General features: G+C 39.8%; 1 protein-coding gene and 1 pseudogene across 1 annotated transcript in view; one reads left to right on the top strand and one right to left on the bottom strand.

Moving 5' to 3' along the window:
- The window catches only part of LOC147573810 (KRAB domain-containing protein 5-like), a 67,197-nt gene that overhangs the window by 7,772 nt on the left and 33,473 nt on the right, over positions 1–25,952 (bottom strand). The gene's annotated exons all lie outside the window — the stretch shown is intronic.
- LOC112850874 (small ribosomal subunit protein eS10 pseudogene) lies at positions 12,050–12,547 on the top strand (annotated as a pseudogene).

The raw sequence follows: 25,952 nt of genomic DNA, 5'->3' as shown, positions 1-25,952 counted from the left end.
ATATCATCTATATTCGAACCATTATAATGTCTGAGTAGTTACAAAATGGAGGAAAAGATACAGTACACAAATTGGGGGAAAATAATCTCAAATAATTTCAGGTTACTGGAAAAAGGGAATATTGTGATGTTATCCCACGGCATTCATAAGTACCGTTGACTGTGGACTAATGGAGGGGTTGATTCTTCAATCCCCCAGCAGCTGAAAATACATATATAACGTTTCACTCCCCCAAATTTAACTTCAAATAGCCTACTGTTGACCAGAAACCTCACTGAAAACATAAACAGTCCATAAACACATATTTTCTATGTTATACATATTATAGACTATATTAAGGTAGACAAAAAATGTTATTGCAAAAATCATAAGGAAAATACACTTACAGTATTGTACCATTAAAAAATATGGATATAAGTGGATATGCACTGTGCAAAACCACATGTTCAAGGTTCAAGTGTACTTTGTCATTACAGTCTATTTACCTACAATGTTGTTTAAGACAGAGTAGGTTAAGGTTGGTTCAAGGATAACACTTCCTTCATTACAAATCAGTGTTAACACATGAAAACCCATTCAGTTTTATTAATTAAAATATATTCAGTTCAAAAAAAACCACTGCAAAATCACGGTATAATACTTGGTCAAAATACAGACTACAAACATTCAATAACCAGTTTTCTTTCTCTGATATAATAATCTGAGAGTTGTGATTTCCATGGTTTTGCTTATAACATTCCAAATATATGTTGACCAAATTGTTTATATTCTCAGTAAGGTTTCTGGTCAATAGTAGGCTGTTAATAGTTAAATTTTGTGGGAATTAAAAGCAACACACCTATTTCAACTGCATAGAGGTCAGAGCCCCTAACATGTGGAAGGCTCTACTATAAACAATGTGTTTTAACCTGTTTTATTCTCGGTAATAAATACTCTGATTTAGATTAATATCTAAAAAGTTGTGTACACTTAGTGCTTTTCACTGTGAATTTTCTGCTGTTATATATTTTTTTTCATCTTACACATTGCCAGCTTTACATATTTAAATTTTTATGTTGTATGATTCTCTTTTTTTCTGATATGTACATTCACAACTTTTTTTGTCTGTTCATTTCAAGGGTTATTATCCACTATACATTCTCTGATGTTGAGTTCCGTGTAAAGCTTTTCCACATTCTTTACATGCATTCCACATTCTTTACATTTATAAGTTTTTTCCCCAGTATGCTTGTTTAACTTAGGTTGTCCTGGTGAAAGGCTTTGCTATGATTTCTATATTGTTCAGGTTTCTCCCAGGAATGTATACTCTGATATCAAAGAAGATTTAAGCAGTGGTTAAAGGCTTCACCAAATTGTTCAGATTTCTAATATTTCTTCCCAGTAAATATTCTCTTATATTCAGAAAGGTTTGTGTGCTAATTAAAGGCTTTGCCACATTCTTGACATTTTCAAGGTTTCTCCCCAGTATGTACCTTCCAGATAATTTTGATTACTGGTTAATGACTTTGCCACATTCTTTACATATGTAAGGTTTATTCTCAGTACAAAATCTATTGATGAGTGAGTTTTGAAGACTGGAAAAAAGATTTGCCACATTCACTACATTTGTAAATCTTCTATTCAGTAAGAATACAATGACATATAAAAAGGCTGAAGCTTTGAAAAAAGACTTTCTGACATTTTTTCTTTTATAATGATATCTGGAAAGTGAGTTCTCTAAACTTCATTATGATTTCAACCTTGTAAATGTTTTCCCCAGATTCGTTGTATTCATAAGTTCTGTCTCCACTATAAACACTTTGATATTTATTAAAGATAAAGTCCTCACAAAAGGCCTTCCTAAGGCATTACACATAGTTGCTGTAGGCTGTGTATTATGTGAAACCTATTTAACAGTGATGGTTGGATAAAGACGCTCCCATGTTTATCAAAATTAGGGACTTTGGAACAAGGAAGAATTTTTTGGTAGAAGAATAATGAACCTTTAGAAAAGGACTTCTCAAATTGGTTATATTTAGCCTTTTTTTTTTTTTTAATTTTTGAAGGAGAGAGAGAGCATGAGTCGGGGAGGAGCAGAGAGAGAGGGATACATAGAATCTGAAGCAGGCTCCAGGCTCTAAGCTGTCAGCACAGAGCCCAATGCGGGGCTCGAACTCACGAACTGTGAGATGATGACCTGAGCCGAAGTCGGAGGCTTAACCGACTGAACCACCCAGGCTCCCCTATATATATTTAGCCTTTTAAATCTTTATTTTCAAAGTTCTAATCTACAAAAATGCTCGAGTAATTAATCCTTCATATATTTGAAATGGTCCAAAACATTACTTTCAGCATGGAATATGTAGCTTTCCAGAATTTCCAAATTTCCTTTCAGAGAATACACATGCTAAAAAAAAAAAAAAAATGGATTTGGGTCTTTGTGTTCATAAAGACCTTCTTCTGCAAACATCAGTGTCTTAAACTGGGGCTTTCCCCAAATGTTTTATATTCTTTATCTCTTCTGGGAGTAAGGATTCCTTTAAAGGTAATTGTCCCAGTTTAGTTACATCCATTATAACATTCTTTCTACCCTTCAACTTTTTCCATCACCTTCTTAGTCTTTTATTAACCAAATTCTTGAAGCCACAGCTTCCATATCTTCCCAGTACCACTGTAGGGAATAAATCTTCTTCCCCTGTCTTTGTCAACAATCCCAGGATGTGATGAGAAGACATAGCTGGAAGTTATCAAAAGAATTAACCCACTTATTGCCCTTATGTATATATATACTTTAAAATGTTAATGTACAAAATTCATATTCATCATAGGTCATTGGGAAGATGGAGAAATAGGAAGCACCAAGACTTTGTTCCTCCATGAAGACACAAATTGACCAAATTGCCTTTTTGAGTGCTCCAAAAGCCAGTTGGGAGAACACAGCACCCACAGGCAAGCACAAATGAAGAAGATCCAGTTTGAAGAAAGAAGAAAAGTTTGTTATACTTGCCCACAGTAGCTGCTCACCCTACCTGGCACTCCATGGCAAGACTGTGAGAAAACTCTCAACTCTGCTCAGGAGAGAAAGATGTGAGTGATGTATATGGGCAACAGTCTGATTCTTTGCAGCTGCCTGGAGGACTTATTTCTGTCATGCCTGAAATGGAGGGCTGAGGGAATGGGAACACCCTCTTGTTGCATTGTAGTGGTTATTCACAGAATAGGTAAGTATTTGTTCCAACACGAGAGAGAATGCAGAGCTGAGGAACATCAGGAGAGGGGTGTATCATGTGCAATTAACATGAAACAATAATTGTTTAACTGTGAAATTACAAGCACTCAGACATTACACATCTCCAGAATATGTTTGATAGACCCCAGAATTACTGTACAGCTGGCTGTTGTGTTCTCCATTTAAGCAAGTCCATAAATCCTGGGACCACAGGCTGTTTTTTGTTTTTTAATGTTTATTCATTACTGAGAGATATAGAGAGACAGAGCATGAGCAGGGGAGGGGCAAAGAGAGGGGGAGACACAGAATCCAAAGCAGGCTCCAGGCTCTGAGCTGTCAGCACAGAGCCTGATGCAGGGCTTGAACTCACAAACTGTGAGACCATGACCTGAGCCAAAGTCGGACACCCAACCGACTGAGCAACCCAGGCGCCCCGATGGCTGTTTTTTAAATTCCCAATCCTCGAGGATTGGTTCAGTATGGGGATCCTGAGCTTGTCTTGTCCCTGAAACACAGCTAGATCAGGATCAAACCATTTTGAACACCTAGGAAGTTGATCTAAGGATTAAAACAACAATCTGCATAATTTGAGCAAGAGAACTTGGCAGGTATGTGGTATGGAGAGGTGAATTGGGGGAGAGAAAAGCTGCAGAGGCTCAGACCTTAGGGAGCAGTTTTCACAGAGAGAGGACAGAGAGAGAAAGAGAAAGGGGAGAGTGCAGCACACTGTGATTGCACAAGAACACCATTACCCCCAAAAGTAGCTGGAGACAAAGAGTGAAAATATTTGTAGAGGAGTGGACAAGAAATCTGTTCCCCAAAACCATTGACAGGGAGAAAGGAGAGGGTTTCAATACCACCAGGATTCTATAAACAGTGGAGCAGAGTCTGAAGTTTTGGAGCTCTCAGTGCCTGGTTGTGCTCTGGTGAGGAAGTAGGGCAAATCCCCAGAAGCAGGATTGCAGTCTAAGGATTCCATGTACCACATGGGCAGAAGTGGTTCCCTTGCTTGAAATGCGTTTGATAGAGGCTTAGGGGCCATACAGCTTCCCTCTGGGCAAAAGTTCCAGCAGATTCTGGAGAGCTGCCACATTTATGGATATTGGAAAAAAGATGCCAGAGCAAAGCAAAACCAGATCCCAGCTGTGTATTGGGATTTACCATAAACTCTGAGCCTCTGCTGCTGTACAATCATGCAAATGTTTTCTGGGACAAGCTGGCACCCAGCCATTGCTCAGCAAGACCCACCCCAGATAATCAGTGTGGGTCCAAGCTGCAGTGATCTCTGAAGTATGGGGTTTTGAAACATAGCCCAATCTTAGATAAAACTCTGGAGGGAGGCACCATCTGGAAGGCACACAGCCTGGACACAAACAGAGTAAAGGTGGGGGAGTGGACAGAAACCTGAGACAAAGGAGGGGTACCTGATCACATGTCTCTAAGGGCACAAAATTCCCACACCAGAGACTAGAGAGCTGAGTGAAGACTTAGAAAAATTGGTGACTTATTAAAGACAAATAACATTTGAATCATAAGAGTCCTAGAAGATGAAGATAGAGAAAAATGGGCAGGAAGCTTATGTGAGCAAATTTCCTAATCTGGAAAAGGACACACACATCAAAATCCAAGAAGCACATAGAACTCCCATTAGATTCAACAAAAACCCAGCATCACCAAGGCATATCATAGTCAAATTCACAAAATACACAGATGAGAAAGAATTATGAAAGCAGCAAAGGGGAAAAGTTAAACTTTCACTCTTTGAAGATAACATGATAACTCAACATGGAAAACCCAAGAGACTCATCAAAAAATTGCTAGAAGTGATCCATAAATTCAGCAAAGTCACAAGATAGAATAAAACCAGTGTACAGAAATCAGTTGCATTTATTTTCTTTCTTTCTTCCTTTTTTTTTTTTTTTGAGAGAAAGTGGGAAAGAGAGAGCATGCATCAGTGGGGGAGGGGCAGAGAGAGAGAGAGAGAGAGAGAGAGAGAGAGAGAGAGAACCTGAATCAGGTCCTGCACTGTCAGAGCAGAGCCTGATGCAGGGCTTGATCCTATGAACTATGAGACCATGACCTGAGCTGAAATTAAGAGCTGGATGCTTAACCTACTGAGCCACCCAGGCATCCCTCAGTTGCATTTCTATACACTAATAATAAAGCAGCAGAAAGAGAAATCAAAGAATCAATTCCATTTACAATTGTACCCAAAACGTAAAATACCCAGAATAAACCTAACCAAAGAGGTAAAAGATCTGTACACTGAAAATTATAGAAAGCTTATGAAAGAAACTGAAGAAGACAGAGAAATGGAAAAACATTCCATGCTCATAGATTGGAAGAACAAAATATTGTTGAAATACCAATACTACACAAAGCAATCTACATTTTCAATACAATCTCTATCAAAATAACGCTGGCATTTTTCACAGAGCTAGGACAAACAATTCTCAAATTTGTGTGGAACCACAAAAGACCTTGAATAGCAATGTTGAAAAAGAAAAACAAAGCTGGTGACATCACAATTCCAAATTTTAAGCTGTATTACAAAGCTGTAATCATCAAGACAATATGATAGTGGCACAAAAACAGACACATAAATCAATGGAACAGAATAGAGAACCCAGAAATGGACCCACAAATGTATGGCCAACTAATATTCAACAAAGTAGGAAAGAATATCCAATGGGAAAAAGACCTTCTCGTCAACAAATGGTGCTGGGAAAACTGGATAGCAACATGGAGAAGAATGAGCCTATACCATTTTCTTACACCATGTACAAAAAATAAACTCAAAATGGATGAAAGACATAAATGTAAGACAGGAAACCATCAAAATCCTAGAGGAGAAAACAGGCAACAAGCTCTTTGATCTAGGCTAGAGCAACTTCTTACGAGATCTGTCTCTGGAGGCAAGGGAAAGAAAGACAAACATGAGCTACTGGGACTGCATCAAGATGAAAAGCTACTGCACAGAGAAGGAAACAATCAACAAAACTGAATTCAATCTATGGAATGGGAGAAGATATTTGCAATGACATTTTAGACAAAGAGTTGGTATCCAAAATCCATAAAGAATTTATCAAACTCAATGCCCCAAAATCAAATAATCCAGTGAAGAAATGGGCAAAAGACATGGAGAGACACTTTTCCAAAGAAGACATCCAGATGGCTAACAGACACATGAAAAGATGCTCAACACCACTCATCATCAGGGAAACACAAATCTAAGCCACAATGAGATACCATCTCCCACCTATCAGAATGGCTAAAATTATCAACATAGCCACCAACAGATGTTGGTGAGGATGTGGAGAAAGGGAACCCTTTTGCACTGCTGGTGGGAATGCAAACTGGTGCTGTCACTCTGGAAAACAGTATGGAGTTTCCCCAAAACATTAAAAATAGAGCTACCTGGGGCGCCTGGGTGGCGCAGTCGGTTGAGCGTCCGACTTCAGCCAGGTCACGATCTCGCGGTCCGTGAGTTTGAGCCCCGCGTCAGGCGCTGGGCTGATGGCTCGGAGCCTGGAGCCTGTTTCCGATTCTGTGTCTCCCTCTCTCTCTGCCCCTCCCCCGTTCATGCTCTGTCTCTCTCTGTCCCAAAAAAAATAAATAAACGTTGAAAAAAAAAAAATAGAGCTACCCTATGACCCAGCAATTGCACTAGTAGATATATATCCAAAGGATACAAAAATGCAGATTCTAAGGGGCACATGCACAACAGTGTTTATAGCAGCACTATCAACAATAGCCAAATTGTGGAAAGAGCCCAAATGTCCACTGAGAGATGAATGGATAAAGAGAAGGTGGTGTACACACACACACACACACACACACACACACACACACACACACACGAATATTACTTGGCAATCAAAAAGAATGAAATCTTGCCATTTGCAACAACATGGATGGAACTAGACTGTATTATGCTAAGTGAAATAAGTCAGAGAAACATATATATCATATGATTTCACTCATGTGGAGTTTAAGAAACAAAACAGATGAGCATAGGGGAAGGGAAGGAAAAATAAGATAAAAACAGAGAGGAAGGCAAACCAGAAGAAACTCTTAAATACAGAGAACAAATTGAGGGTTGCTGGAGGGGTGTTGGGTGGGGGGATGGGCTAAACGGGCAATGGGCATTAAGTAGAGCACTTGTTGGAATGAGCACTGGGTGTTATATGGAAGTGATGAATCACTAAACTCTACTCCTGAAACCATTATTACACTACATGTTAACTAACTTGGATTTAAATAAAATTAAGAAAAATAAATTCCCAATCCTCACCAAAAGATCGCAAGGCATACATAGAAACAGAAAAACATGTTCCAATCAAGGGAGCAAAATAAAACTACAAAACTGGCTCTAAATTAATAGAAAACTATTAATTACCTGACAAAGAATTCAAAATAACTATCATAAAGGTGCTCATGAAGGAAGAGGCAAAAATAGATAAGTAACTAAATGATATCCAGTAAACTATGCATGACTTAAATGAAAATCAAAAGAGACAGAGTATGAAAAACAACCAAGTATAAATTGGGAGCTGAAAAGCACAATAACTGAATTTAAAATTACACTAAAGGGCCAGCAACAGACTTGATCAACAGAAGAAAGAATTAGACAATTTAATTTTTTTTAACGTTTATTCATTTTTGAGAGACAGAGAGAGACAGAGCATGAGTGGGGAAGGGGCAGAGAGAGAGGGAGACACGGAATCTGAAGCAGGCTCCAGGCTCTGAGCTGTCAGCACAGAGCCTGAGGCGCAGCTAGAATTCACAAACTGCGAGATCATGACCTAAGCCGAAGTCAGACACTCAACCAACCAAGCCACCCAGGGGCCCCAGAATTAGACAATTTAAAGACTCATTAGTTTAAGTTACCCATTGAGAGGAGAAAAAAAAAAAAACATGTGGAAAAGGACAGAGTCTAAGGGACTTATGAGATACCAACAAGTGGACCAATGTACACGGTAAGGAGATCCCCTAAGGAGAGGAGAGTGAAAGGAGGTAGAGAGCTTACATAAAGAACTATTGGTTTATAATTCTCACAATTGTGAAAAGAGACAAATTCAAGAACCTCAGTGAATTCTAGGTAGGATAGATGTCAAGACATTAACACAGTGATGTATTATAATTAATTTATCAAAAATCACATGTGAGCAGAGAATTGTGAAACATCATGAGAAAAGCAATCCAACTTGTGCAAAAGAGCTCCTCTAAGAATATGAATAGTTTCTCAGCAGAACATATATGAGGAAGTGCATAGGATAATATATTCAAGTACTTAAAGATCAGAAAATATCAACCAAAAATATTGTAGGGGCTCAATCAGTTAAGCATCCAACTCTTGATTTCAGCTCAGGTTGTGATCTCATACTTCATAAGATCAAGCCAGCATAGAACCTGCTTGGGATTCTCTCTCTTTTTCTGTCCCTCCCCTGCTTGCTCTCTCCCTCTCAAAATAAATACATAAGTAAACTAAGGAAGGAAAAAAAGAAGGAGTCTTCCTGCTTAAAATGCAAAGATTCTAAACAGTAACTAAAACCACATGAAAATATAAAGCTCTCTGGTAAATGTAAGTGTTTACACAAGTAGAGAAAATTGGACTATTGCTATGAATAGCACAAATTGCTCTTTTTGTGACAATTTTTTAAGGCATAAAAATGATATATCTAAATTATAGAGTATAAAACAAAAGAATTCGGGTTATTGGTGGCATAAAGTGGGTGCAGGGGTGGACATTTTAAGTAGTACATTTGTGTACGTATTGACAATATCAGCTTTGAGATATTTTAAGTATCCCCATGGTAACCAAAAACAAAACAAAACAAAACTATAGAAGACACAAAAAGGAAATAAGAATGGTATGAAACATATCACTACAAACATCAAAAAAACATAATGGAACACAAATAAAAGAGGAAAAGTGGGATGAAATAGGCACAAGAGGTATAGAAAACTATGAAAAAACAGCAGTAATAGCCCTTCCCTTTCAGTAATTACTTTGATGGTAAGTAGATTAAACTCCCCCATTAAAAGGCATAAATTGGCTGAGTGAGTAAAACACAAAATCCAACAACCTCTTGTCTGCAAGAGAGTCACATCAAATCTAAGGACACACATAAGATGCAAGTAAAAGTGTTTAAATGAACATTTCATGCAAATGGAGACCAAAAGAGGGCACAGGTGGCCATATTAATATCAGACGATACACATTAAGTGCAAAGAGTGCAGGAACAGAAAAATGGCATTATATGTAGATAAAGAGATGAAATTACTCAGGTACCAGAACAATTATCATTATGTGTGCACCTAACACCAGAGATCCCATATATATGAAGCACAAAAGACAGAACTGAAGCAAGATATAAACAGCATCATGATAGTAGCAAAGGGTAATACTTCGATTTAACTGGATAAAAAGACTACATTCAAGTTCAATAAGGAGAGTACTTGAACAATGTTATAGACCAATTACATATAATGGACGTAACATAGATCACTCCACCAGGCAAGAGCAGAATACACAATCTTCTCAATCACACACGGAACATTCTCTAGTAGAGACAACCTGTTTGTCTATGAAATAAGTTTAACAAAATAAAGAAGATTAAAATCATACCAGTATCTTTTTTGACCACAATGGAATGGAACTAAAAATGAATACCAGATGGAAAATTGGAAATTCCACAAGTATTTGGAAATTGAACAACACGCTCTTGAACAATCAATGGGTCGAAATGAAATTCAAAAAATAACCAGTAAATATCTTGAGGCTAATGAAATGAAACACAGTATATTTAAACTCAGGGAATTCAGAGAAAGTAATTCTAAGGAAACAGTGGAGTAGAAAGGCAATCTGAGAACTGGAAGGAAAATTTTTACAGAGCCTCTACAGCATAAAGAATTAACATCTAGAATATAGAAAGAACTCTTGCAACAACAACCAAAAAGCAACTAGCATGATTAAAAAATGGACAAAGGATTGAACGGACATAATCCAAGGAAGATATACAAATAGACAAGCATATGAGAGGTGCTCAAAATCCCTATTCATTAGAGAAATACAAATCAAGCAGTAAGGTATCACCTCACACCCGTTCAGATCCCACCATTAAACAACAACAACAACAACAACAACAACAACAACAAAACCTACACATGTTGGAAAGCAAGACTAGAAATTGGAACCCTTATGCACCACTAGAGGAAATGCAAATGGCACAACCACTATGGAAAAGAGAATGGAGTTTCCTCAAAAACTTTTAAATCATATTTCATATGATTCAGCCCTCCCACTTAAGCGTATATAACCAAAAGAATTCAAAGTACTATCTTCAAGAGATATTTGCAGAAGCAGTTTCATAGCAGCATTATTCAGAAAACCATTAATAAATGAAAACAATAGAAATGTTTGTGAACAAATAAAGAAAATGTAGCATATACATGCACTAGAATAATACCCAGCTTTAAAAAAGAAACACATCTTGTCACTTTATACACATGGTTAAGATGTGATGATATTATGTTAAGTGAAATAAATGAGTCACAGAGAGCTACACTATGATTCATTTAACTGACTAACCTAGTATCGAGAACCTCACGAAAAAGGAAGGATGAAATGATGGGCAGACGAAGGCAGGAAGGCAGGAAGGCAGGAAGGGAGGGAGGAAAGGATGGATGGATGGATGGATGGATGGATGGATGGATGGGTGGATGGATGGGTGGATGGAGAGGGAAGAAGGGAGGGAGGAAGGAGGGGAGAGAGAGAGAGAAAGAGAGAGAGAAAGCATGCCAGGGGCTTAGAAATGGAGACAAATGTCAAACTGGCTGCTTAAAAGGTATTGGGTCTCAGTTTTGCAAGATGAGAAAACTCCAGATTGACTTTACAATAATGTAAATACACTTAACACTTTAGTAAAAAAACGGTTAAGGGGCACCTGGGTGGCTCAGTCAGTTAAGCATCCGACTTCAACACATGTTACGATCTCACAATTCATGAGTTGGAGCCCCACTTCAGGTGAGCTTGAGCCCCACTTTGGGTGAGCACAAGCCCTGCTTCGGGTTAACCCTGCTTCTCTCTCCGCCTCACATGGGACTCTCTCTCTCTCCCTGTCTGTCTCTGCCCGTTGCTCACTTGTGCTCTCTCTCTCTCTCTCAAAAAAAAAAAAGATTAAAATGGTACATTTCATGGCATATATTTTTTGCCACAATTAAGAATAAATTATGACACCTAAAATTGATAGACATAGGAGTTTTTTAAGTTATTTTTATGAAACAAATGTGGTAAGTCGTGTATAAATACTGTATAGGTAGTATTTATACAAACAATACACGTATACTTTTATTAGCAATTGACATGTCTAACCCAAATCCTATTTGAATTAAACCCTACATGGTCATCAAGTACTGGGTTGAATTGTTATCCAAAATTATAAAACATAGATTAAAAAACAAAAGCACAACTAATTAATGCTGTGGGAACCATCATTAAACAGGAAGCTTTGTTATTGAATTGCAAAACAAGAATAAGAGAAATGTTGGGGCTCAGTCAGTTGAGTGTCCAACTTCGGCTCAGGTCATGATCTGGTGTTTGTGGGTTCGAGCCCGGTGACGGGCTCTGTGCTGACAGCTCAGAGCCTGGAGCCTGCTTTGGATTCTGTCTCCCTCTCTTTCTCTGTCCCTCCCCTGCTCACACTCTTCTCTGTCTCTCAAAAATGAAAAAATGTTAAAAAAAATTTTTTAAAGAATAAGAGAAATGTTAAAAAATTCTGAATAAAACCTAGATATTCTAGCTTTCCAGCACCAGTCCCATACATAGCAGCTGCCAAGATGTTGATGCCGGAGAAGAACTGAATTGCCATTTATGAACTCCCTTTCAAGGAGGGAGTGATGGTGGCCAAGAAGGATGTCCACATGCCAGAACACCCTGAGCTGGCAGAGAAGAACATGTCAACTTCACATCATGAAGGCCATGCAGTCTCTCAAAACATGAGGCTACATAAAGGAACAGTTTGCCTGCAGACATTTCTACTGCTATCTTACCAATGAGGGTATCCAGGATCTCCACGCTTACCTCCACCTGCCCCCTGAAATTATGCCTGCCACGCTGCCCCACAGAGGTCCTGAGACAGGGAGGCCATGGCCCAAAGGCCTGGAGGGAAAGTGACCTGCAAGTCTCACACAAGGGGAAGCTGACAGAGATACCAACAGATGAAACGCTGTGCCCCCTGGTGCCAACAAGAAAGCTGGCGCCTGGGCTGGGTCAGCAACTGAATTCCAGTTTACATATGCAGATTTGGTTGTGGATGTGGTCAGCCACCTCATTAAAGCTGGAGATTGTTTTGTGTCGAATAAATCTACAGCCAGAAAAATTTTTTTTTAAAAAACAACACATAGATACTCTATTATAAAAGAATCCTTCTATATAACTCTCATTTTATAAATTTTTTTTTCAACGTTTTTATTTATTTTTGGGACAGAGAGAGACAGAGCATGAACGGGGCAGGGGCAGAGAGAGAGGGAGACACAGAATCGGAAACAGGCTCCAGGCTCCGAGCCACCAGCCCAGAGCCCGACGTGGGGCTCGAACTCACGGACCGCGAGATCCTGACCTGGCTGAAGTCGGACGCTTAACCGACTGCGCCACCCAGGCACCCCTATAACTCTCATTTTAAACTGAGACTGTGCACTCAAGAAAAGAAGCATTTGAAGAAGTAGCATGTATTATATGACATAAATTGTTCAGAAAATTCATTATAGTCGATCATAACATGCTCTAATAAAAATCTTATGAAAGGGGCAGGCTGGCTGATTCAGTTGGTTAAGCATCTGGCTCTTGATTTTGGTTCAGGTCATGATCTCACCATTCCTGGGATGAAGCCCCATGCTGAGCTCTGTGCTGACAGCATGGAGTCTGCTTGGGATTGTCTCTCTCCCGCTCGCTCGCGCGCTCTCTCTCTCTCTCTGCCTCTTCTGCTTTCTCTGTCTCAAAATAAATACTTAAAAATTTTGTATGATAAATATTTAAATGACATCAGAGAATGTGTTATTAAGAGCTACTCCTATTTTTACACAGAATGGCAAGGCTGTTTATTCATTCCTTAGAAGCAACAACAATAACAAACATTTCTGAATAAAGAAACACCACGATTATTGCAAAATATGCTGAGAATCACAGCTATATAAAATAAACATTTAGGTATTAATCATACCACAATTCAGATACATTTTAAGGAAAGTAGATGAAAATCCTGATGATTTTTTTTTGTCTCAAGGGAAATTTATATATATGAACAAAACATTTTTTTTTCAACGTTTTTTATTTATTTTTGGGACAGAAAGAGACAGAGCATGAACGGGGGAGGGGCAGAGAGAGAGGGAGACACAGAATCGGAAACAGGCTCCAGGCTCTGAGCCATCAGCCCAGAGCCTGACGCGGGGCTCGAACTCCCAGACCGCGAGATCCTGACCTGGCTGAAGTCGGACGCTTAACCGACTGCGCCACCCAGGCGCCCCCAAAACATTTTAATAAATATGGGGATTTTCACTAATGATCAAACTCCATACTTTTAAAACACATGTACATTCAAGCATGTTCTGTCAGAACTTGAGAAATTAAAATCACAGCTGAATTTCACAGAAAACTAACCACAAAGTGAAAACATCTAGAACACAGTCATGCGAACTTAATATATGCAAGACAAAATTAGAAAACCATCATTGTTAAGAAATACAGTAACAATTGACATCTGTTATGGAGCAAAAACGAACTTAAAAAAAAATGGCTTAGCATAGAGTTCCTCAGAAATATGCACAAATTTCCCCAGACCAACCCCCCCGCCAAAGCCATAGAAAAGCAGGCAGATCATGCAGGCCCTCGCAGACTATGGAAAGCACTTTGGCCCTCACTGTGAATATGATGGAAGACCAGGGGAGCGGAAGGAGAATCCTTAGAAGACATAGGAAGATAGTGAGTGTTGGATAGGACTGTCCTTCTGTGACAGCAGGGGATATGAACTGAAGCTTCTGGAAAATTATTTCAAGTAGTGCTTCTCAATCCACATTTTAAGATTTGGTCTCCTGCTTGACCTTTGGACCTCACCTTGGTCATCTGCTTCATTCATTCCAACCTACCTGGATGTAAGGCTCCATTCTATTCACATCCCAGGATTCCTTCTCTGCTCCATGAGGTGATCAGATAGGGCTTAGACTCATCCTATATTGCAAGACTCATTTATTTTAAAAATAGTAGTATGTGTTTTGTTGGATTCATTAATTTTCAATCCAGTATTGTCCTCATTAGAGAAGAGAGGACGTTGTAGAATTCTAGGAAATAGTTTCCCAAAATGTTATTTGATTAGTGAATGGAATAATTTTTATGACAATTATAGGTTCTATAGGTTATATGAAGAATGGCAACAATAATCCTCTTTAAACATTTACTGGTCACTGGATAACATCACAACAATTTTTGTAAGTTAATGCAAAAAATAAAAGAAAATTTTCTAAAACTACACATATTGGGGCACCTGGGTGGTTCAATCGGTGAAACGTCTAACTCCTAATTTCAGCCCAGGTCATGATCCCCCAGTTTGTGAGTTCGAGCCCAGAGTCTGGCTCTACAGTGACAGCACTTCGAATTCTCTCTCTCTCTTCCACTCTCTCTGCTCCTCCCCCACTCACATGCTCTGTTTCTCTCTCAAAATAAATAAACTTAAAAAAAACCAAATATATTATTTTTCCTCTTTTATGACAGTATTTTGCCAACCAACCAATAAAGGCAAACTAGGTTTCAACCAAGGTTACCTGAACTAGAGTTTATCTAACATGACACACAGCTCTATGTACAGAGACTACCTTAAAGCAATGTTCTTTAGTGGCCCGGGCAGACTGCTCCAAGATGGGACACTTTGGCATGAAGAGTTTTTTGAGCTAAAGGCATTTGACACCCTGTAGGCCCAAGAGAAACTTTTGCCCCTCCTTAACTACAGAGAAGAATCAAAATTGGTTGTTGTTGTGTTTTTTTTCTTCACAGAATAAGTATTACCAGAGACCAATCTTACCTGAGTCGCCCACCTGTGTGAAAGGGCAAACATCTAATTACCAAACATCTGCTCTTATTATCACCCTGTGAAGGGCATTTCTCCACCGTGAAGTCCCAGACCTGCCTCCTTAGTTCAGGATGACATGTATACCTCCTTTTGCCTGATTATCTTTGGGATTTCCATGTCTGTGAGGGTATCTTCTACTTACAAAATTTAATTTGATCTTCTCCTGTTAATTTGTCTTATTTCCATTGGATTCTTAGTCCAGCTAGAAGGACCTTAAAGGGGAAAGAAATTCATATGCTCCCTGACACTATCTACACAAAATTGATCTAATGAAGCCAGCATTGATCTTGACGGTTCAGAGGAAACAGTGTACAGGTCATATTGCCCCTAGGCACAGCTGTACCAGCCAAGGAACAGGTAGCCTAGACTCAAGAGATTGAAATGCAACCCCACTAGCTTACACGTTATCAGCACTACCCTACTGACAGAACTACCAGATGCCCCTAATGAAACCTCTAACATAAAGAAGAAAGATATTTTTCTGATTGAAAGACTTTTGAGATGGAATACACCTCTGGGGTACCAGGTGAAGTATGGCCAAAAGTTATTAAGTAACATCTGCTAACATGGCCTCACAGGTCTCCAATCAAGGGCATTCACTTTCTCGGTGATACTAAAACTGACCCAGTCCTTGAGCTCTCTGATCAATAGAAATCAACAATGAAACAAATTGGGAGTTTCATGCAAGGCTTCACTGGGCTGCATGCTTGAGAATGAAGAACACAACACCAAGGAAAGGAAAGTGTCCTCTGGCATACCCCCTAAATTAGAGATCAGGGAATTCATCATGACGTACCCTAGTTTGGTCGTCTTTACCAGTGTTCACAGTAAGCATCCTCCCTCTGAATTCCTGCAACACAAACTACTAAAGAGGCATAGAGTTTTAGGTTGGTTCCCCCCCCTCCCCCTTATCCAGGGAGTCAAAAAATGCTGGATTTCATGGTTGAGGAGAGCTGAATCTAGTCTCTGCTCTGTCTCATCAGAATACTGTTGAACCCAATTTTCTCCTTAAAAACCTTAATTTGCAAGCCATTGAGGAGTTCAAGTCTTTGGAGCATTAGCTCCTCCTTCTCCTGGGTGGGTCCACACAAATAGCTTAAATTGGTTTACTGAAAAAGCTCAATGTATGATTTTATGGTTTGCTGCACATGGTAGACAAACTCTCATTTGCTTTGGTTACTATTTTGGTGAGCACAGCGGGAACCTAGTCCCATGTAGATGTTCTATACATGATTCATTGGCCCCTGGCCAGTGGGGGCATCTCAAAGATTTCAGCCAGCAGCTGCCAAGAGTGCTTATTTTGGGGAGAGTATTGACACACTGACCGCTGACCAGACCTTGTTAGTCAATGGCACTATCATTTTTTTTTCTGAGATCTACTATATTTTTTCTTTTCTGTTTATTGCAGATTCACCTTACCCCACAAAATTACACCATTTCTATTATTTCTGATGAGCTAAGGACAATAGAAGTGCTCAATTTCACCTTATTGTAACAAGGCAATGAAAGGCTGAATTCTAACTAGATGTTTTTTATTTTAACATAACATGGAACTCATGGCATGATTTTAACGCTCACATGGCTTCAATGAAGACCCCTAGAAATACTCAATTTGTATACGTATACATCCTCCTCCAGACAGCCATCTATTCACCTAAACAAATTAAATGGGGTATGTATTTTGACTGCAACTTAGAAGCTTTTAAAGGAAACAGTGACAAGATAGTTACCATGCAAGAAATAAAAAAGGAGCCTTCTGAAATAGTGACAAAAACTGAGCTTAAATGTACCAACCCCAGCGTGTCTGGGTGGCTCAGTCAGTTAAGTGTCTGACTTCAGTGCAGGTTATATAATCTTGCAGTTCGTATGTTCAAGCCCCATAGAGCCGACGGACTCTATGCTGACAGCTCAGAACCTGGAGCCTGCTTCGGATTCTGTGTCTTCCTCTCTCCCTGCCCCTCCCCTGATCATGTTGTCTCTCTCTCTCAAAAATAAACATTAAAAAAAATGTTTTTAATCAACCCTTGTAGAAGTATTTCCTACTTCTCAACCATCTTTTTATACTTGAAATGGGATGCCAGAAAATGAGGTATTAAAATCAAATCCTCTGTCAGAAAACAAGAATTCTTGTCCCCTCAAAGGTCATTCTGGATGGACTAAGAATCAAATTGACATGACAGAGATTAACAGGAGAAAATAAAATTTAATAGGTAGACATACAAGGAATTCACATAGATGGGGACATTCCAAAGACTGTCAGGCAAGATGAGGTACAAATATCATCCTGAACTAAGGAAAATGGTGTAGGTGCCTAGAACTCCTAAGGAAATGAATGGACTTCACAGGACACTAAGAGCAGCTATTAGGTAATTAGATGTTTGCCCTGACTTACAGATGGGTCACTGAGATAAACTTTGCCTCTGTTAATAATTGTTCTTCTGGGAAAGACTTCCAATTTCAGATTCTTCCGTGTGGTTAAAGGAGGGAGAAGTTTTCCTCTTGAGGCTGCAGTTTCAGGTATTTTCAGCTGAAATTATCCACAGGCCAAACTGGCACATTATGGGGGTGGGGTGGGAACGTCTGTCCAAATCCCCTTCCGTTCCGTCATCTGAAACCTCCTTGGGAGTTTCACGTATTAAAAGTTGACCAGATTTCATGTCACTGATCCAGCATTTTAGTCCAGTTTATGATGAATAGCATTTAAGTCTAATATCCACAAAGATGTTTCACTGAAACATTTTTTACTATAATCACCCTCATTTTTACCAAACATAGCCAAATTTCATTGCAAAAAAAGTCTAGTTTAGGAGAAAAACACGTGGCCTGGTTATTTATATAAGTGCAGCAAGAATAGAGGTTTGACTTAAAGACTCTTTTTTTCCCCTATTTAACAAAACTTAATATATTGCTACATTTGCAAAATAGGAGAAAATTGGAATATCACTAGACTTTTAACAGTGAAACTTTTTGCCAAAAGAAAGTGGAACAACATATTTAGGTCACATCCTCGCCAACATCTGTTGTTGCCTGAGTTGTTAATGTTAGCCATTCTGACAGGTGTAAAGTGGTATCTCATTGTGGTTTTGATTTGTATTTCCCTGAGGATGAGTGATGTTGAGCATTTTTTCATGTGTTGGTTGCCCATCTGGTTGTCTTCTTTGGAGAAGTGTCTGTTCATGTCTTTTGCCCATTTCTTCACTGGATTATTTGTTTTTTGGGTGTTTAGTTTGATAAGTTCTTTATAGATTTTGCGTACTAACCCTTTATCTGATGTCATTGGCAAATATCTTCTCCCATTTCATTGGTTGCCTTTTAATTCTGCTGATGGTTTCCTTTGCTGTGCCAAAGCTGTTTATTTTGATGAAGTCTCATTTTTGCTTTTGTTTCCCTTGCTTCTGGAGACATGCTGAATAAGAAGTTGCTGCAGTGACTTAAAGACTCTTTAAAACCAGTTGTGCCAGGGCTTTTCACAATGAATCTCTCGATTTAATTTTTAATAGCATTTCAAGCCCAGAAGCCAAGCCAAATACTTGCCATCAGACTTTGGCTACAATACCTATAGTTGAAGTCCCCAAATGTCCTGAGGTTCCCGCACCTGTTAAGAAATGATCTTCTTGGGGCACCTGGGTGGCTCAGTTGGTTGAGCATCCGACTTCAGCTCAAGTCACAATCTCACAGTTCATGAGTTCGAGCCCCTGCATTGGGCTCTGTGCTGACAACTCAGAGCTTGTAGCCTGCCTCAGATTCTGTGTCTCCCTCTCTCTCTCTGCCCCATCCCCACTCATGCTCTGTCTCTCTGTCTTAAAAATAAATAAAACATTTTAAAAATTTAAAAAAAAAAAAGAAATTATCTTCTTGGGGAGCCTCGGTGGCTCAGTCAGTTAAGCATCTGACTTCAGCTCAGGTCATAATCTCATGGTTTGTGAGTTCGAGCCTCGCATCAGGCTCTGTGCTGACAGCTCGGAACCTGGACCTTGCTTTGGATTCTGTGTGTCCCTCTCTCTCTGACCCACCCTACTGTGCTCTATCTCTCTGTCTCTCAAAAATGAATAAACGTTTAAAAAAGTATATTAAAAAAAAAAGAAATGATCTTCTTTACTCAACTCACAAGACTGCTGAAAACTCTGTCAGCAAGGTACTAAGCTGATAATTCCAAGGGGGCTTTATTGGCTCCATAAAGTCAATCTCAATTCCTTATAGCTGTCTCTTCATATCTGAGTCTATGAAGCTCTTTCTCAGTGCTGACATTCTACACTGATTCTTGATTTCAGCTCAGGTTAGTATCCCAGTGTCATGGGAACTAGCCCTGAATCAGGCTGTGTGCTGAGCAGACTTGAAAGTCTCTCTCTCTCTCTACCTCTGTCCCTTTCTCATGCTCACACTCTCCTTCCCTCTCTCTATCAAAAGGAAAAGAAAATTAAAAAAAAAAAAAGAAGTTCACTCACATTCTTTAAAATTGTAAGGTTTCCCCCAGTATGAATTCTGTGATTAGGAGTAAACGTTGAACAGTGATTAAGGATTTTCCCACATTCTTCACATTGATAAAGATTCTTTCAAGTATGAAATCTGTGATGTTGAGTGTGACTGCCTGTTAAAGGCCTTGCCACATTCTCTAGATTTCTAAAATTTCTGTCTAGCATGAATTCTGTGATGTCGAGTAAGCATTGACTGCTGGTTGAAGGCCTTACCACATTCTTTACATTCATAAGGTTTTTCTCCAGAATGAATTCTATGATGTCTAATGAGGCTTGTGAGCTGGTTAAAGGCCTTGCTACATTCTTTACATTTGTGAAGTTTTTCTCCAGTATGAATTCTGTGATGATGATGAAGGCTTGAGGCCCAGTTAAAGGCTTTCCCACATTCTTTGCATATGTGAAGTTTCTCTCCAGTATGGATTCTCCTATGTCCATATAGTGATGAGCCATAAAGGTTTTACCACATTCTTCACATTTATAAGGTTTCACTCTAGTATGCATTCGCTGATGTTGAGATAGTCTTGAGTGCCAGTCAAAGGTTTTGCCACATTTCTTACAAATGTACCTTTTCTCTCTAGTACCTATTATCTTATGTATATTTAGTCCTGATGATTAAACATGCTCCCAGGTTTATCGCTTCTGTATGATTTTTTTCCCATGTGAATTCTCTGATGATCATCAATATTGGAGAACTGGTTAAAAGCTCTCCCACATATATTATATTTATAAGGATTCTCTCCCATATGTGTACTCTTATGTATAATAAGTTTTGAACTTTGATAAAAGACTTCCCCACATTTGTTACATTCATAATGGTCCTTTGGAAAATGGGTCCTCAGATGTTTATTAACATCTGAGCCTTGGTTAAATTTTTTCTCAGATTCACTGCATTCAGTAATTCTGCCTCCATTAAAAATGCTGTGGTTGAGGGTGGGAGGGAGGAGAGGGTGGGTGATGGGTATTGAGGAGGGCACCTTTTGGGATGAGCACTGGGTGTTGTATGGAAACCAATTTGACAATAAATTTCATATATAAAAAAAAAAAATGCTGTGGTTGATCGGGAGGGAAGATGGCGGCGTAGGAGGACGCTGGGCTCACCGCGCGTCCTGCTGATCACTTAGATTCCACCTACACCTGCCTAAATAACCCAGAAAACCGCCAGAGGATTAGCAGAACGGAGTCGCCGGAGCCAAGCGCAGACGAGAGGCCCACGGAAGAGGGTAGGAAGGGCGGCGAGGCGGTGCGCGCTCCACTGACCGGCGGGAGGGAGCCGGGGCGGAGGGGCGGCTCGCCGGCCAAGCAGAGCCCCCGAGTCTGGCTTGCAAAAAGCGGAGGGGCCTGACGGACTGTGTTCCGACAGCAAGCGCGACTTAGTGTCTGGGAGGTCATAAATTAACAGCTCTGCTCAGAAAGCGGGAAGGCTGGAGGACAAAGGGAAGGAGAGCTGCTGAGCCCCCTGACGACAGAGCTCAGTTTGGTGGGGAACAAAGGCGCTCGCCAGCGCCATCTCCCCCGCCCATCCCCCAGCCAAAATCCCAAAGAGAACCAGTTCCTGCCAGGGAACTTGCTAGCTCCGCGCAAACACCCAACCAAACACCCAACTCTGCGCTTCTGCGGAGCCAAACCTCCGGCAGCGGATCTGACTCCCTCCTGCTGCCACAGGGCCCCTCCTGAAGTGGATCACCTAAGGAGAAGCAAGCTAAGCCTGCCCCTCCTGCCCCTGTGCACCTTGCCTACCCACCCCAGCTAAGACGCCAGATCCCCAGCATCATAAGCCTGGCAGTGTGCAAGTAGCCCAGACAGGCCACCCCACCCCACAGTGAATCCCGCCCCTAGGAGAGGGGAAGAGAAGGCACACACCAGTCTGACTGTGGACACAGCGGTGGGCTGGGGGCAGACATCAGGTCTGACTGCGGCTCCGCCCACCAACTCCAGTTATACACCACAGCACAGGGGAAGTGCCCTGCAGGTCCTCACCACGCCAGGGACTATCCAAAATGACCAAGCGGAAGAATTCCCCTCAGAAGAATCTCCAGGAAATAACAACAGCTAATGAGCTGATCAAAAAGGATTTAAATAATATAACAGAAAGTGAATTTAGAATAATAGTCATAAAATTAATCGCTGGGCTTGAAAACAGTATAGCTGACAGCAGAGAATCTCTTGCTACAGAGATCAAGGGACTAAGGAACAGTCACGAGGAGCTGAAAAACGCTTTAAACGAAATGCATAACAAAATGGAAACCGCCACAGCTCGGATTGAAGAGGCAGAGGAGAGAATAGGTGAACTAGAAGATAAAGTTATGGAAAAAGAGGAAGCTGAGAAAAAGAGAGATAAAAAAATCCAGGACTATGAGGGGAAAATTAGAGAACTAAGTGATACACTAAAAAGAAATAATATACGCATAATTGGTATCCCAGAGGAGGAAGAGAGAGGGAAAGGTGCTGAAGGGGTACTTGAAGAAATAATAGCTGAGAACTTCCCTGAACTGGGGAAGGAAAAAGGCATTGAAATCCAAGAGGCACAGAGAACTCCCTTCAGACGTAACTTGAATCGATCTTCTGCACGACATATCATAGTGAAACTGGCAAAATACAAGGATAAAGAGAAAATTCTGAAAGCAGCAAGGGGTAAACGTGCCCTCACATATAAAGGGAGACCTATAAGACTCGTGACTGATCTCTCTTTTGAAACTTGGCAGGCCAGAAAGAATTGGCACGAGATTTTCAGTGTGCTAGACAGAAAAAATATGCAGCCGAGAATCCTTTATCCAGCAAGTCTGTCATTTAGAATAGAAGGAGAGATAAAGGTCTTCCCAAACAAACAAAAACTGAAGGAATTTGTCACCACTAAACCAGCCCTACAAGAGATCCTAAGGGGGACCCTGTGAGACAAAGTACCAGAGACATCACTACAAGCATAAAACATACGGACATCACAATGACTCTAAACCCATATCTTTCTATAATAACACTGAATGTAAATGGATTAAATGCGCCAACCAAAAGACATAGGGTATCAGAATGGATAAAAAAACAAGACCCATCTATTTGGTGTCTACAAGAGACTCATTTTAGACCTGAGGACACCTTTAGATTGAGAGTGAGGGGATGGAGAACTATTTATCATGCGACTGGAAGCCAAAAGAAAGCTGGAGTAGCCATACTTATATCAGACAAACTAGACTTTAAATTAAAGGCTGTAACAAGAGATGAAGAAGGACATTATATAATAGTGACAGGGTCTATCCATCAGGAAGAGCTAACAATTATAAATGTCTATGCGCCGAATACCGGAGCGCCCAAATATATAAAACAATTACTCATAAACATAAGCAACCTTATTGATAAGAATGTGGTAATTGCAGGGGACTTTAACACCCCACTTACAGAAATGGATAGATCATGTAGACACACGGTCAATAAAGAAACAAGGGCCCTGAATGAGACATTGGATCAGATGGACTTGACAGATATATTTAGAACTCTGCATCCCAAAGCAACAGAATATACTTTCTTCTCGAGTGCACATGGAACATTCTCCAAGATAGATCATATACTGGGTCACAAAACAGCCCTTCATAAGTTTACAAGAATTGAAATCATACCATGCATACTTTCAGACCACAATGCTATGAAGCTTGAAATCAACCACAGAAAAAAGTCTGGAAAACCTCCAAAAGCCTGGAGGTTAAAGAACACCCTACTAACGAATGAGTGGGTCAACCAGGCAATTAGAGAAGAAATTAAAAAATATATGGAAACAAACAAAAATGAAAATACAACAATCCAAACGCTTTGGGACGCAGCGAAGGCAGTCCTGAGAGGAAAATACATTGCAATCCAGGCCTATCTCAAGAAACAAGAAAAATCCCAAATACAAAATCTAACAGCACACCTAAAGGAAATAGAAGCAGAACAGCAAAGGCAGCCTAAACCCAGCAGAAGAAGAGAAATAATAAAGATCAGAGCAGAAATAAACAATATAGAATCTAAAAAAACTGTAGAGCAGATCAATGAAACCAAGAGTTCTAGCCAGGCTTCTCAAAAAGAAAAGGGAGATGACCCAAATAGATAAAATCATGAATGAAAATGGAATTAATACAACCAATCCCTCAGAGATACAATTATCAGAGAATACTATGAAAAATTATATGCCAACAAATTGGACAACCTGGAAGAAATGGACAAATTCCTGAACACCCACACTCTTCCAAAACTCAATCAGGAGGAAATAGAAAGCTTGAACAGACCCATCACCAGCGAAGAAATTGAATCGGTTATCAAAAATCTCCCAACAAATAAGAGTCCAGGACCAGATGGCTTCCCAGGGGAGTTCTACCAGACGTTTAAAGCAGAGATAATACCTATCCTTCTCAAGCTATTCCAAGAAATAGAAAGGGAAGGAAAACTTCCAGACTCATTCTATGAAGCCAGTATTACTTTGATTCCTAAACCAGACAGAGACCCAGTAAAAAAAGAGAACTACAGGCCAATATCCCTGATGAATATGGATGCAAAAATTCTCAATAAGATACTAGCAAATCGAATTCAACAGCATATAAAAAGAATTATTCACCATGATCAAGTGGGATTCATTCCTGGGATGCAGGGCTGGTTCAACATTCGCAAATCAATCAACGTGATACATCACATTAACAAAAAAAAAAGAGAAAAACCATATGATCCTGTCAATCGATGCAGAAAAGGCCTTTGACAAAATCCAGCACCCTTTCTTAATAAAAACTCTTGAGAAAGTCGGGATAGAAGGAACATACTTAAAGATCATAAAAGCCATTTATGAAAAGCCCACAGCTAACATCATCATCAACGGGGAAAAACTGAGAGCTTTTTCCCTGAGATCAGGAACACGACAGGGATGCCCACTCTCACTGCTGTTGTTTAACATAGTGCTGGAAGTTCTAGCATCAGCAATCAGACAACAAAAGGAAATCAAAGGCATCAAAATTGGCAAAGATGAAGTCAAGCTTTCGCTTTTTGCAGATGACATGATATTATACATGGAAAATCCGATAGACTCCACCAAAAGTCTGCTAGAACTGATACATGAATTCAGCAAAGTTGCAGGATACAAAATCAATGTACAGAAATCAGTTGCATTCTTATACACTAACAATGAAGCAACAGAAAGACAAATAAAGAAACTGATCCCATTCACAATTGCACCAAGAAGCATAAAATACCTAGGAATCAATCTAACCAAAGATGTAAAGGATCTGTATGCTGAAAACTATAGAAAGCTTATGAAGGTAATTGAAGAAGATTTAAAGAAATGGAAAGACATTCCCTGCTCATGGATTGGAAGAATAAATATTGTCAAAATGTCAATACTACCCAAAGCTATCTACACATTCAATGCAATCCCAATCAAAATTGCATCAGCATTCTTCTCGAAACTAGAACAAGCAATCCTAAAATTCATATGGAACCACAAAAGGCCCCGAATAGCCAAAGTAATTTTGAAGAAGAAGACCAAAGCAGGAGGCATCACAATCCCAGACTTTAGCCTCTACTACAAAGCTGTCATCATCAAGACTGCATGGTATTGGCACAAAAACAGACACATAGACCAATGGAATAGAATAGAAACCCCAGAACTAGACCCACAAACGTATGGCCAACTCATCTTTGACAAAGCAGGAAAGAACATCCAATGGAAAAAAGACACTCTCTTTAACAAATGGTGCTGGGAGAACTGGACAGCAACATGCAGAAGGTTGAAACTAGACCACTTTCTCACACCATTCACAAAAATAAACTCAAAATGGATAAAGGACCTGAATGTGAGACAGGAAAACATCAAAACCTTAGAGGAGAAAGCAGGAAAAGACCTCTCTGACCTCAGCCGTAGCAATCTCTTACTCGACACATCCCCAAAGGCAAGGGAATTAAAAGCAAAAGTGAATTACTGGGACCTTATGAAGATAAAAAGCTTCTGCACAGCAAAGGAAACAACCAACAAAACTAAAAGGCAACCAACGGAATGGGAAAAGATATTTGCAAATGACATATCGGACAAAGGGCTAGTATCCAAAATCGATAAAGAGCTCACCAAACTCCACACTCAAAAAGCAAATAACCCAGTGAAGAAATGGGCAGAAAACATGAATAGACACTTCTCTAAAG

Source organism: Puma concolor, chromosome E2 (assembly GCF_028749965.1).
Source record: "Puma concolor isolate L17-30 chromosome E2, mPumCon1.1.hap2, whole genome shotgun sequence".
Classification (NCBI taxonomy): domain Eukaryota; kingdom Metazoa; phylum Chordata; class Mammalia; order Carnivora; family Felidae; genus Puma; species Puma concolor.
Note: the sequence above shows the minus strand (reverse complement) of the source record. Positions and strands in the feature narration are given on the sequence as shown.